We start from the raw sequence: 12,688 nt of genomic DNA, 5'->3' as shown, positions 1-12,688 counted from the left end.
GGAGCAGAGCGGGGCCCGGGCATGGCGCGGGCGGCGACTGTGGCCGGCCGGAGCCGCGCAGGGCAGAGACGAGGCGACCGACAGCGGCATGCAGGCGGCAACGGGGGTGGTGTGGGGGTCGCATGGGGCAGGCAGCAGGCCGCAGTGCAGGAGAGGACGAGGTGGGCGCGGGCAACGCGTGGGCATGCGGCCAGGGACGAGGCTGCAGCGGGGGAGTGCAGCGATGGGCGGCAGCGCGTCACGGGTGCGACGAGGCATGCGATGGAGCAGCGAGCGCAACCAATGGCCGGGGACCGAGCGGCACAGCAGAGTTCTACGACGCCAGATACGAAGGGGTAGGAGGAGGAGCACGCAGTGCTTACCGGGAGCCGGTAGTGGTGCAAAGCTAGCTCGGGGAGGGCTTGAGGTAGATGGATTCGACGGCAAGGTCGCGGTAGCCATGGCGGGGAAGACCGATGCGGGCGACGGGGGAACGGACGATGGCGTTCGATCTGGCACGGAGACGAGGCGAGGCCGCGACGGTGGCCGTGAGCTTCACGGGACAGAGGCCATGGCGGCGCTCGGGAGAGGTTGGACAGAACAAGAGAAGAGGGAGGAGGGGAAGGTGAGAATTAGGGTTCGAGGGGGGATTGGCGGCGCCTGCGGGTATAAGTAGGTGAGGGGGTTCGCCGGGGTAGCCATCGGATGGCCGCCACGGCGCCCGCCGGTGCCGTGGCGGGCATCGACGATGCCCATGATCCCCCGGTGAACAAGGAGGGAGGGAGGACGAGCGGGGTGGGTTGGGCCGGCCTGTGGCTTAGTGGGCCAAAGGCCCCACGGGCTTTGTTTCATTTTATTTTTGTTTTCTTGTTTGTGTTTTCTTTGTCTTTTTACACTTTTATTTAGTTTCCACAATATTTTAGTTTAGTAAAAATACAAAAGTAGTTTCTAAATTACTATTACTATTTATACCTCTGCCATAAAAAGTTTCACCCACATATAAAATAGTTTAACATTTTAGAAATGACAAAGGGCATTTAAATAACTGCTTAAGCCACTGCTTTAATCATTTTGAACACTTAAATATTTTATTAAAAATTGATTTCTTCACTAATAATACTTATGAATTATTTTCCACAGTTTGCATATTTTAGTTTTGACATTTAAAAACTTTTATTTTTTACTTTATTTTAAATTTGAATTTGAACAGATTTGAATCTAAGCGAGATTAGCAACAGTAACAGTGATGATGTGGCATCATCAGCAGAGAATTATTGTAGCTTAATTATCCGGGCGTTACATGAGTATCACGTTTAATTAGCAAAATTTAATAGTTCATACACAATTGGGAAGTTGCCTGAAGATTGCATTTTTTTTAGAACGGGTTCTATTGTAAAGATAAGGTCAGAGGCATACCAACACAATGCTTTGTTTAGTGAAGCTACAAAACCCACCATCATAACTAATAACTCCGTGTTTTATTGCCTGGTGAATATTTATTCTGTTTCAGTGCTGACTTATTGGCCTTTTGCTGATCGATTTGGTTCCCTCTGATAGCATTAAAGAGGATGAATAAGGTTTGCTTCATGTGCTTAATAATTATATATAAACTGGTCGCTTTATCTAATTACAGGGCAGCTACATTGCGAAGTAGTAAGTAATAACCTATTTTATTTTTTAGTATTTTTTGCTGTATCACTTAATAATTGTTGCTGTTGTTAATTTAGCTTGACACAAGTATCTGATTTGCCTTTTCATTTGGTACATTCAAGCTTCGGCCTTTTGCCTTTTGGGTTCTCATCTGTCATTATATTGCATGACATTTATGATTATTTTTTTTCTATTGTTGTGCAAATTTTATAGTGCCATGCTTTAACCATGACTATGTCTTCATGCAGACATGCGGTGAACTTGAATTGGTTAATCATGCTGGTTTTAATTTTTGAATCAAACATGCGGAAGAAATTCAAGATTGTTTTTTTTCTGGTGAATACATACGTTATAGCAAGCATTACCTTTTTTACCATACATGTATAATGCTGAATGAAGTTTTTAGTTGAGTTGATTCTTGACAAGCTCAAGTCCATCACGAGGCTGGGGCTCGTCAGTGGCGTGTTCAGGGACTTGGCGCACCTCAATAGCCTCCCTGGCCAGGCCACCATCGGCCACATCCACTACTCCACCTCTGGTGGCGACGCCTAGCTGTCCAATCATGCTGTCGTTCCATACAGGGCACCTGTTTGGGTTCCGTGCTGTCATTTCACGATGCCGATAAAACGTGCTCTCATATGGACCCATCTTGCCTACCCAAACAACCCCCCTCCCTCCGGTTGAAAATGGTATATTTTTGGACGTGCATGAAATGATCCAACTATTGCCAGTAGGTGGGCATGCCCATGGTTTGAACGAATTTTGACACTATATGCAAGTTGGGTCATGTCCGAGCATGTATAGCCATTTTTCATCAAGAAAACTATTGAAAATGCAAGAACCATTAAAAACTCAAACAACTTGGCATGGTGTCTTGAATTGGCTATTTAAGCTTATGGTGAAAATTGGAGTCATTTGAAGATGTCGAGAAAGATCGTGCTCTCATACGAAGCCTTCTGGCCTACCAGAGCACCTCTGTTGAACATGGTCTATTTTCGGACATGCATGAACTGGTCCCAACTTTTACGAGCAGGTGAGAATGCTCATGGTAGGCATCCATGCCAGGTTTGAATTATTTCCGACACTATATGCAAGTTGCATCACATCCGGCCATTTATCGCCCTTGTTTTTACTAAGAAAAACTCTAGAAAATGGAAAATTTCTAGAAACCAAAACAACTTGGCATGGTGCCTTGAATTGATCATACAAGTCAATGGGAAAAATTGAGCTCATTTAACGGATGTTGAGAACACAACATGCTCTCAGTGGAGCCTTCTCGCATATCTAGGCACCCTATGTTTAACATGGTTTTTTTTTGGACATTCAGAAAAGGGCATCAATTTTGGTCAACAGGTGGGCATGAACATTGTGAAGATGCGAACACTTTTTGAAATTTGCCAGCATTTTTTCATATTTTTGAATTTATTTATTTTCTAGGGCCTAAGTATTTTTTTCTTCTCTATTTTTTCGTTTTCTTCTCTTTTTGGTTAATTGATTTTCTCCTTCTTGAACTTTATTATTCTTTTTGAAATCTGTGCAAAAATTTAATTTTCTTAGAATAGCAGATTCTTTTTTCAATACAAACTTTAAAAGTTGATATGGAACTTCACGGAATGTCCCCGTACTCTCATACATAGCTTTTTCTAGAGGTTCTCATAGCTATGTACTCTCATACATAGCTATGCAGGTTAGGGGGTCGGATTCTACACAACAACTAAGCCCCACCAAATCAAAGTGATGAAACAAAAGATGTGACGAAGGCCTCAAACAATTAATGTTTTCAAAGCATTTAATAAATATTTGAAGGAAAAATATTTTAAATTCATAATTTATAACAGTTACTTCAAATTGCTAGTTTTGTATTAAAAAATGTATTGAAGGTTTCAAAAAATAATAATAACGTTCAACAAGAAGAAAAATGAATTAATGAAAAAAGAGAAGAAAAACGAAAAATAATTAAAAAACAAAAAGGGGAAAAAAGGTTATTGTTTGTGGTTTCCCAAAATTTTCGAGTTTTTTTACAAAAATTCAAAAAATTCTCGTGTTTTCTTATTTTTTCATCAATTCCAAAAATATAGGAGAATTTTAGAAAAGGTTATTGTTTTCTGAAAACTGTTCCTGTTTTCAAATTTTTATCAAAACTCACAAAATGTTTAGGAATTACTTAAAATGTTGGCCGTTTTGAAAAATTGCTCAGAATTTCCGGAATGTTCCCATTAACAAGTTTTGTTCTCTAAATTCCAAAAATGTCCGCGTATTTTCAGAAGATATTTAGGATTTTCAAAAAAGGCAAGGTCTTAAAAAATTGAATTTCAAAACTTTTTTAGAGTTGTTGAAAAACAATTGTTGGATTTTAAAAATTACTTGCTTTTTTAGACAAATTACTCACAATTTCCAAGAAAAGATAAAAAATCCAAAAACTGCCAGGATTATGTGTTGTATTTAGTTTTTAAAGTGGCACGCTCTTTATTAGCCACTAACGTTTATCACGTTGATTGGTAAGTAGCTTCTTTTTTTAGCGACTATATCGCTGTCGTAGGTGCGAGTGCTACTGGGGCCACCTTCCTGGGCCGGCCCAATTGGGGGTATGCAGAGGGTATACGTTCCAGCGGGCAACCTATCATACGTATAAAGTGGGTATACCATGTCAAAAGTCCATATTGCCCTTTATACGTTTTGGATGGTTTTTTTTTTTTTTGCATGAATTGGATGGGGGTTGTACCGAAGCAGGACTCATTAACTACATGACCTCTTTGTGTAGCAATGGTAATTTTTACAAAATTAGCAGCTGCTTGCATATACTCATATCTGATTGAAGTGTGTGGCTACAGAGAATAATATGTAGACCAACGGGCATCTACCAAGAGGTTGGAGATGATCATTTTTCCTGGTCCAGTGACATGAGTCACTGAAATGTCTTTTTACCACGAAAGAGCGGCCATACTAGCTTTGTCTGCATGTCCGTCAATGTAATGCCACATAGGAGGAAAGGATATTTGTCAATTTAGTAATGATACATAAGCACTAGAAAAAGGCACACGCGCAGAGTGGCCACTCTTGCCGAGTCTAACGTTGTCCGGGGCTCATCGTTCTTGAGTCGTCTCCCCACTGTCGATGGTGTCGACTTCTCCCTGATGTCTGGTTGCCTCTCCCTTCTGATCATCACATTAGAAATCATGGTTTGTTAATTGTGGTCTATAGTTTGATAAAGTTGATGGTTGTAACTTGCCACAAATTGTGTATGTGCATAATCCTGCTATATGTTGGGTTTATTCACCTGATTTTATTAGTTATTTCGTTTAGTTGCAATCTTCAAGCTCCTGTTCCACCCCATCAGCTCGGATTGGCTCTTTAGAGGACAACGACACATAGGCATGTCCTGATTACTTTTGTGCATTATTACCGGTGCTACACACTTCAACATAGCTTATCTATTATTTGAGATCTTACGTTATGAATCTTGGAGATATTCTTATGTTCTAAATATACGTGCTCACTATAATCTACCTGCTGCCTTAGGTGTGTGTAAGGTTGCCATTTCCCTAAGAACATATTGGTCTATTCGTCAATGGGGCATCTTCTGTGGGCTCTTTGATGCACGTGGACTTACTATCTTGAACACAAGTAGTCTGTACGCACTAATTTGTAAATACTTTATTAGAGTTTCATACTATTTCCAGGAAAAGGGAATTTGAGATTACCGACTTGCGAGCAAACAACGTATGGGCTCCTAAATATATGTGACCCCGTTGCAGCGCACGGGCAATTAGCTATTACTTCTAAGTGTGTAATATTTTGTCAATACCTTAAACTTGATGTGAAAGTTTGCATTATTATTGTAGGACCTAAATTACGTTAAATACTTCAATAGGGGATGTTGCCTTTTTCACCTGATTGTTGTGCTTTCTTAACTCTCTATCATGAATAAATCATAGTGCAGTTGCATCTTATATTCTGTTTGGTCATGTAGGTGTGTGCTTACTTCCTTTTCCATTTCTTACAATTTTTCATTTTGTTGTTTATGTTTAAGTTCGGATTTTATCTTCCACCTGCAGCCCAGTTAGGTGAATATAATTGGTTTGTTGGAGCATATAATTGGTAAATTTGGTGACTTAGAAGCAGTTTTAGGTATATGAGATAGAAAGCGAGGGGATTTTTTTTTTTTGCTCTTCTCTAATGATGCATAAATTTGTACCACAAATCAGGCATGCAAGGAGGGAAGAGGAGAAAAACACTGACACGTGTCATGCTTTGAATGAACATTTCTATTTATAGCTTTCTCAGAACACAAGTTAGTGTATTTTCTTATAAAAGTGAGGGTTGAGAGTGAGTAGGGTGGGGATTGGGTTTGGTCTCTATTTAGTTATGAGATTTAACCTCTAAGTGAAATTATTTTCCTACTTTAAAAAATGTGGCAAATTGCATTTTATTAGAGATGACTTCGCAACAAATTGCATGGGCGACCTGTACATATTTTTTTATCAAGTCATACAATTTTTTGGTTACATAGAAAGGTAATTGCATTAGTTGGTTGCTTCAAGAGTTAATAATGTACGTCATTCAACTGTACGTTACAATGTGCCAATGGATCAGAAGATATCAGATCCGCCTTCGTGGCCTAGGGGCATCACGAGGGGCACGTGTCTCGTCCCTCTTGATGGCGGTGCGGATCACCACGGACATGGGGGGAGGGGATCAGGGTGGAGAGTTGGGCGGTTGATTGAGGACTCTTTGACGGTTCGTGAGGAAGTACGACGTGAAGGAGAGAGGGCGTCATCTAGTTTTAAAGAGGAGGGCTCCAGCGAGAAATGTCTCACTACGGAGGAAAACTGAGCGTGAAGAGAGGGTCTAGTAGAAAAAGTGAAGGGTGGATCGTGGGGATGAGTTTTTTTGTGCGATGGCGTGATAGAAATAACATGGCAGATAGTCCGAGCAACCACATTTCTTCCCCACATATGGGCTGGATTTGGGGAGCTCAAAATTTGGGGAGCCCGTTGGTTACCCGTTTGATGTCTGAACGTGCACGTACGCTTGAAAGAGAAATGAATTTTAACCTTGGAGCCAATCTTAATCGTGTGTTGATTCATTTACATATACTATAGCCCGTAGCAATGCACAAGCTCAATCTCAATGTTACAAAATGAAATGTCGTAGAACGGTTCCATGAGGCAATACAAATGGATGGGTAAGTGATGACCCACAAGTATATGGATCAATAGTAGTCCTTTCGAAAAGTAAGAGTGTCGAACCCAATGAGGAGCAGAAGGAAATGACAAGTGGTTTTCAGCAAGGTAATTTCTGCAAGCACTGAAATTATCGGTAAAAGGTAGTTTGATAGCAAGATAATTTGTAACGAGCAAGTAATCATAACAGTAAATAAAGTGCAGCAAGGTAGCCCAATCCTTTTTAACAAAGGACAGGTCAAAACTGTCTCTTATAATAAACAAAGCATTCTTGGGGGCACACGAGAATTTCATCTGGTCACTTTCATCATATTGGTTTGACTCACGTTCGCTACTTTGATAATTTGGTATGTGGGTGGACCGGTGCTTGAGTTTCGTTCTTACTTGAACAAACCTTCTACTTATGATTAACCCCCTTGCAAGCACCCGCAACTATGAGAAAAATATTAAGATAAAATCTAACCATAACATTAAACATATGGATCCAAATCAGTCTCTTACGAAGTAACGCATAAATTAAGGTTTAAGCTTCTGTCACTCTAGCAACTCATCATCTAATAACTACTCTACAATGCATTCCCTTAGGCCAAAGATGGTGAAGTGCCATGTAGTCGACATTCACATGACACCACTAAGGGAATCACAACATACATATCATCAAAATATCAAACACACACTGATACAACAAGGCGCTATACAAACATTTTAACCCCTTTCTACGACGGTATTTGGAACCGTCGCCAAGTGAGTGTGCGCGATGGGCGGTCGTTCCTACACGACCCAGAAACCGCCGGGGATAGGCTCTCCGATCACACATGCTCGGCAAAATGAGGTCGTGTACTACGGGCGAGCGATCAAATATGATTATACGTATTGTTCTATTAAAATAATAAAATTATACAGGCCAAATTATTTCCAGTCGTAAGTTCATCCCACACAGTCAGTCCGGGCTAAACATTCCCGTTCGTATGTACATTCCATACAGTCAATCCAAGGAATACATTTCTGTTAGTATGTACATCCCACACAGTCAATCCAAGAAGTAAGTTTCTATTCATATATACATCCCACACAGTCACTTCAAGGAAAATGTTTTCGTTCACACGTACATGATACACAATTTTCCCCATTAAATCGTTTGTGATAGCATTGCCACTTCAGACGATATTAATAATTTTATCATTTGTGTTATTCAATGCATCACACACGGTGCATAGAAGAAACTGTGTGGCGTAGGCTGTCCATCACACACACTTTTTATGTGATAAACGTTTGTGCAAGGTGGCCTAACACAAACAGTTTTAAAGAGGAAGTCTGATACATCTTCAACGTATCTATAATCTTTTATTGTTCCATGCTATTATATTATCTGTTTTGGATGTATTGTATGCATTAATATGCTATTTTATATTATTTTTGGGACTAACTTATTAACCCAGAGCACAGTGCCAGTTTCTGTTTTTTTTCTTGTTTTTGAGTTTCACAGAAAAGGAATATCAAACAGAATAAAACTTTATGATGATTTTTCTTGGACCAAAAAACACACGTAGGACTTGAGAACCAAGTCAGAAGAGTCCCGACTCCCGAGGCGGTGACAAGGGTGCAGGGCGCGCCCCGAGGGGGGGGGCTGCCTTGTGGGCCCCTCAGAGCTCCTCTAACCGTAATTCTTCGGCCTATAAATTCCCAAATATTCCCGAACCCTCAAAAGCATCCATGAAAATATTTTTCTGCCACCGTAACCTTCTGTTCCCGTGAGATCCCATCTTGGGGCCTTTTCCAGTGATCTGCCGGAGGGCGATTCGATCACGGAGGGCATCTACATCAACCCTATTGCCCTTTTGATGAAGCGTGAGTAGTTTACCTCAGACCTACGAGTCCATAGCTAGTAGCTAGATGGCTTCTTCTCTCTCTATGTTCTTCAATACCATGTTCTCGTCGATGTTCTTGGAGTCCTATCCGATGTAATCTTCTTTTGCGGTGTGTTTGTCGAGATCGGATGAATTGTGGATTTATGACCAGATTATCTATGAATATTATTTGAATCTCCTCTGAATTCTTATATGCATGATTTGATATCTTTGTATTTCTTTTTGAATTATCAATTTGGTTTGGCCAACTAGATTGGTATTTCTTACAATGGGAGAGGTGCTTAGTTTTGGGTTCAATCTTGCGTGATTTCACCCAGTGGCAAAGTAGGGGTAGCGAGACACGTATTGTATTGTTGCCATCAAGGATAAAAATATGGGTTTTCATCATATTGTTTGAGTTTATCCCTCTACATCATGCCATCTTACTTAAGGCGTTACTCCGTTCTTTATGAACTTAATACTCTAGATGCATGCTGGATAGCGATCGATGTGTGGAGTAATAGTAGGAGATGCAGGCAGGAGTCGGTCTACTTGACACGGGCGTGATGCCTATATGCATAATCATTGCCTTGGATCTCGTCATAACTTTGCGCTTTTCTATCAATTGCTCGACAGTAATTTGTTCACCCACTGTATTATTTTCCTTCAAGAGAGAAGCCTCTAATGAAACCTATGGCCCCCGGGTCTATTTTCCATCATATATTTTTAGATCTATAAACCAAAAAACCTAAAAATACCTTGCTGCAATTTATTTACTTTTATTTAGTTTTACGTTTTAGTAGTCTTTTATACCTATCTCTGTCAGATCTCACCTTTGCAATTGACCGTGAAGGGATTGACAACCCCTTTATGGTGTTGGGTGCAAGTGTTTGATTGTTTGTGCAGGTGCATAGATTGATACTTGCTTGTACCTCATACTGGATTGATACCTTGGTTCTCTAACTGAGGGAAATACTTATCTCTACTTTGCTGCACCACCCTTTCCTCTTCAAGGGAAAAAAACCAACGCAAGCTCAAGAAATAGCAAAGTCGTGTGTGATTGTTCATTGATCCAACACGTTTTATTCTTAAAAACTGTGTGAGTTGTCTGAGGTCATCGCCCATAGTGTTTTCTCAATAACCGTTTGCAATAGAAAAACCTAATTAGCAAGCTAATTGGCGTATTATTAATAATACATTTATTAATATAATTGACCTTTCATATGAAGCATACGATATATTTCATTTTCGTATTAAGGAAGTAGGATTTCATAACTGATATACATCAGAGTACAACATCATATAGCTTCAGCACTTAGCTACCCCATTACACAACTGCACCAGCACCAAGTTCTACATGCAGCATCTATAACATTTTGAAATTAGCATCATAGACGGTACATAGACAGATGAATCTCATATGGAGAACTGTTGAAGCGGAAGGCGAATATTGAACCTTCATTGATGTTGAAGGTCTTTGCAACTTTAGGCCAGTGCATGTGGATGATTGACCGTCCATCCTTCGTCCTCTTCAGGAAGACTTCCATAATGAACCGTGGGTGTTGTACGAATACCTTCCTCGCCTCCTGACCATATAGGTGGTTTGAAAGGTAATCATCATTGAACTGCTTTGGAAAGGCCTGAAAATAAGGATGTGCATAAATATCTTCTCTAGATTGGAAATGGGGCAAACGAATAAAAAGACAAGGTATAATAGTTAGTACCATCCTGTGGTGAGCTGATGTCTTCTTCATTGTGCAGACAAAGATCTTGTTGTTTTTTGTCACTAATTGCTTTATCCTAACAATCTTTTTGAGTTTCTTGACTTGACTGATATTCATGGACAATTCATTTTCCCATATGCAAAAAGGGTCGAACAGTGAGTCAAAACCTCTGACAGTAGGACCTAAATGTGCAAGACCAAATTGTTAAAAACCTAAATATTAGAATGGTTCCTGCAATTGCACAATAATATGCTATTAAACAAAGGACCATGCATGTGCAAACCTCGATTGTAAACCTTGGTGCTTCCCATTGTTTCCCTGCAACACATATAAGGTAGTTAGTGATCAGATTAAGTGAGGGTTGGCATGCTATCAGTAAAATATGTTGATGAAAAATAAGCACATTGCAGATTCATCAGATTATTTTGAGCCACATGGAAAACCCATTTATCCAAACCAAGCATGATTAAAAACTAGGAAATATAGCAATTGTATATGTTTCTCATGCATTAAGTGCAGCCAAATTTGATTTATTCCTCATATGCACAACAATACAAAATTCTACCCATGACAACTGGATATCGCATTGCAAAATTAAACCAAGCAGTTAACTAAACACCACAACAAATGAACCAAACTTTAACTGAGAACCACATTGCACAATAGAACATACTTCTAATAGAAGATCATACAGTTAACCAAACCAAGCATACTTAACAAATTGGAAATATAGCAATTGTATTTGTTTCTCATGTATTTTAGTACAGCCAAATTCAATTTATTTTTCACATGGTATACAATAACAAAATGCACCCACAACAATTTAACATCGCATTGCAGAATTGAACTAAACAGTTAACTAAACACCACAACAAATGAACCAAACGTTAACTGAGCACCACATTGCACAATATATAACATACTAGAAGATCAAACAGTTAACCAATCCAAGCATGCTTGACAACTTTAAAATATAGCAATTGTATTTGTTTCTCATGTACTCTGTATAGATAAATTCAATTTATTATCTCATGGAAGACAATACAAAATTGCATCCTCAAGAATTGAATATCACATTGCAGAATTGAACCAAATAGTTAACTGAACACGACAACTAATTAACCAAACAGTTAATAGGTGAGCACCACATTGCATGACATATAGAACATATACACTAGAGTAACATATTGCATGGTAAAAGTAGATAGGACAATTCACTAGAAGTTGTTAAGGAAAGGCAGGAGCAGCACATGCAACGGGTAAACTAAGAATGCTTAACCGGCGTAGCTAGCAAACTAAACATAGGTCCTTATAGTGAGCTAATAAGACAAGCTACTCCTCATCGTCGGAGATATCGATGGTGATTGGCTCCTTGGACATGGAAGAGGGCGGGGCCTCCACATCGTGGGTGCCCTCCTTGTAGTGGTGAGTTTCCTGAGCCACTCCGGGCACCAACCTACTGGCTCTCGAGTTGAGGTAAGCACAAACACGTTGAGAAAACACCTCGTAGTCTTCGTCGATGGCACCGATGGTGGCCTCGAGAAAATGCCATGAACTGTCGTTTAAAGCAGCCAACCGCGTCGGTGCGGGAGGCGTCGACGGTGGCCTTGACGGCGAGGTGGTCCTCCAAGATCTGAGGGTCGGCACGAATGGCAGCCATCGCGAGCTCATCCGCGCATGCGGCCATGATTTGCTTCTCTGATGCAAAATGCTCCTTGAGCTCCTGGCTATACTGCGTGCACCATGGCTTAGGGTGGCGCTTATTTGGGGGAGGGATTAGTGATTTGGGTGGAAGGTGTCGCACCGATGGTCGGGGCATGTGGGATGTGGAAGGAGGAGGAGGATGGGGGTCGGGTGTGGATTACCTGCCTGGATCGACGAGGCTGAGCAGCGTGAAGGAGGGTCACCGGTAAGGAGGCGGCGCTGCAAGCAAGGAGTGAAGGTTTCAACTTGGAAAGGAAGGCGTAAACAGGGGAAATGTGGCTTTTGGTAAGGGGGGCGGGGAGGTAGATATTTCCGCGGAAGCCGAAAATTTGGATCGGTGCAGCGAAAAAAGTGGCGCACAAAGTGTCATCAGACATGGTCCCTTATTCAATGTTGTGTACGATATGTGAACATCACAAACGATTGATATAGCTTACCCGTGTGTGATGAGTTTGAACGTGGAAATTTTGGTCCAAATATCCCTGGTTATAGTGGTCATCCATGTCATTGCATAATTTGGGTACACAAAGGAGCCTACAACACACCACACTTCTTAATCGAGCAAGTTCAGCAATTAAATAGAGTTAGCTGACCTAAACAT

Source organism: Triticum dicoccoides, chromosome 4A, assembly GCF_002162155.2.
Source record: "Triticum dicoccoides isolate Atlit2015 ecotype Zavitan chromosome 4A, WEW_v2.0, whole genome shotgun sequence".
Classification (NCBI taxonomy): domain Eukaryota; kingdom Viridiplantae; phylum Streptophyta; class Magnoliopsida; order Poales; family Poaceae; genus Triticum; species Triticum dicoccoides.
The sequence above is the reverse complement of the archived record's forward strand: the minus strand, read 5'-3'. Positions refer to the sequence as shown.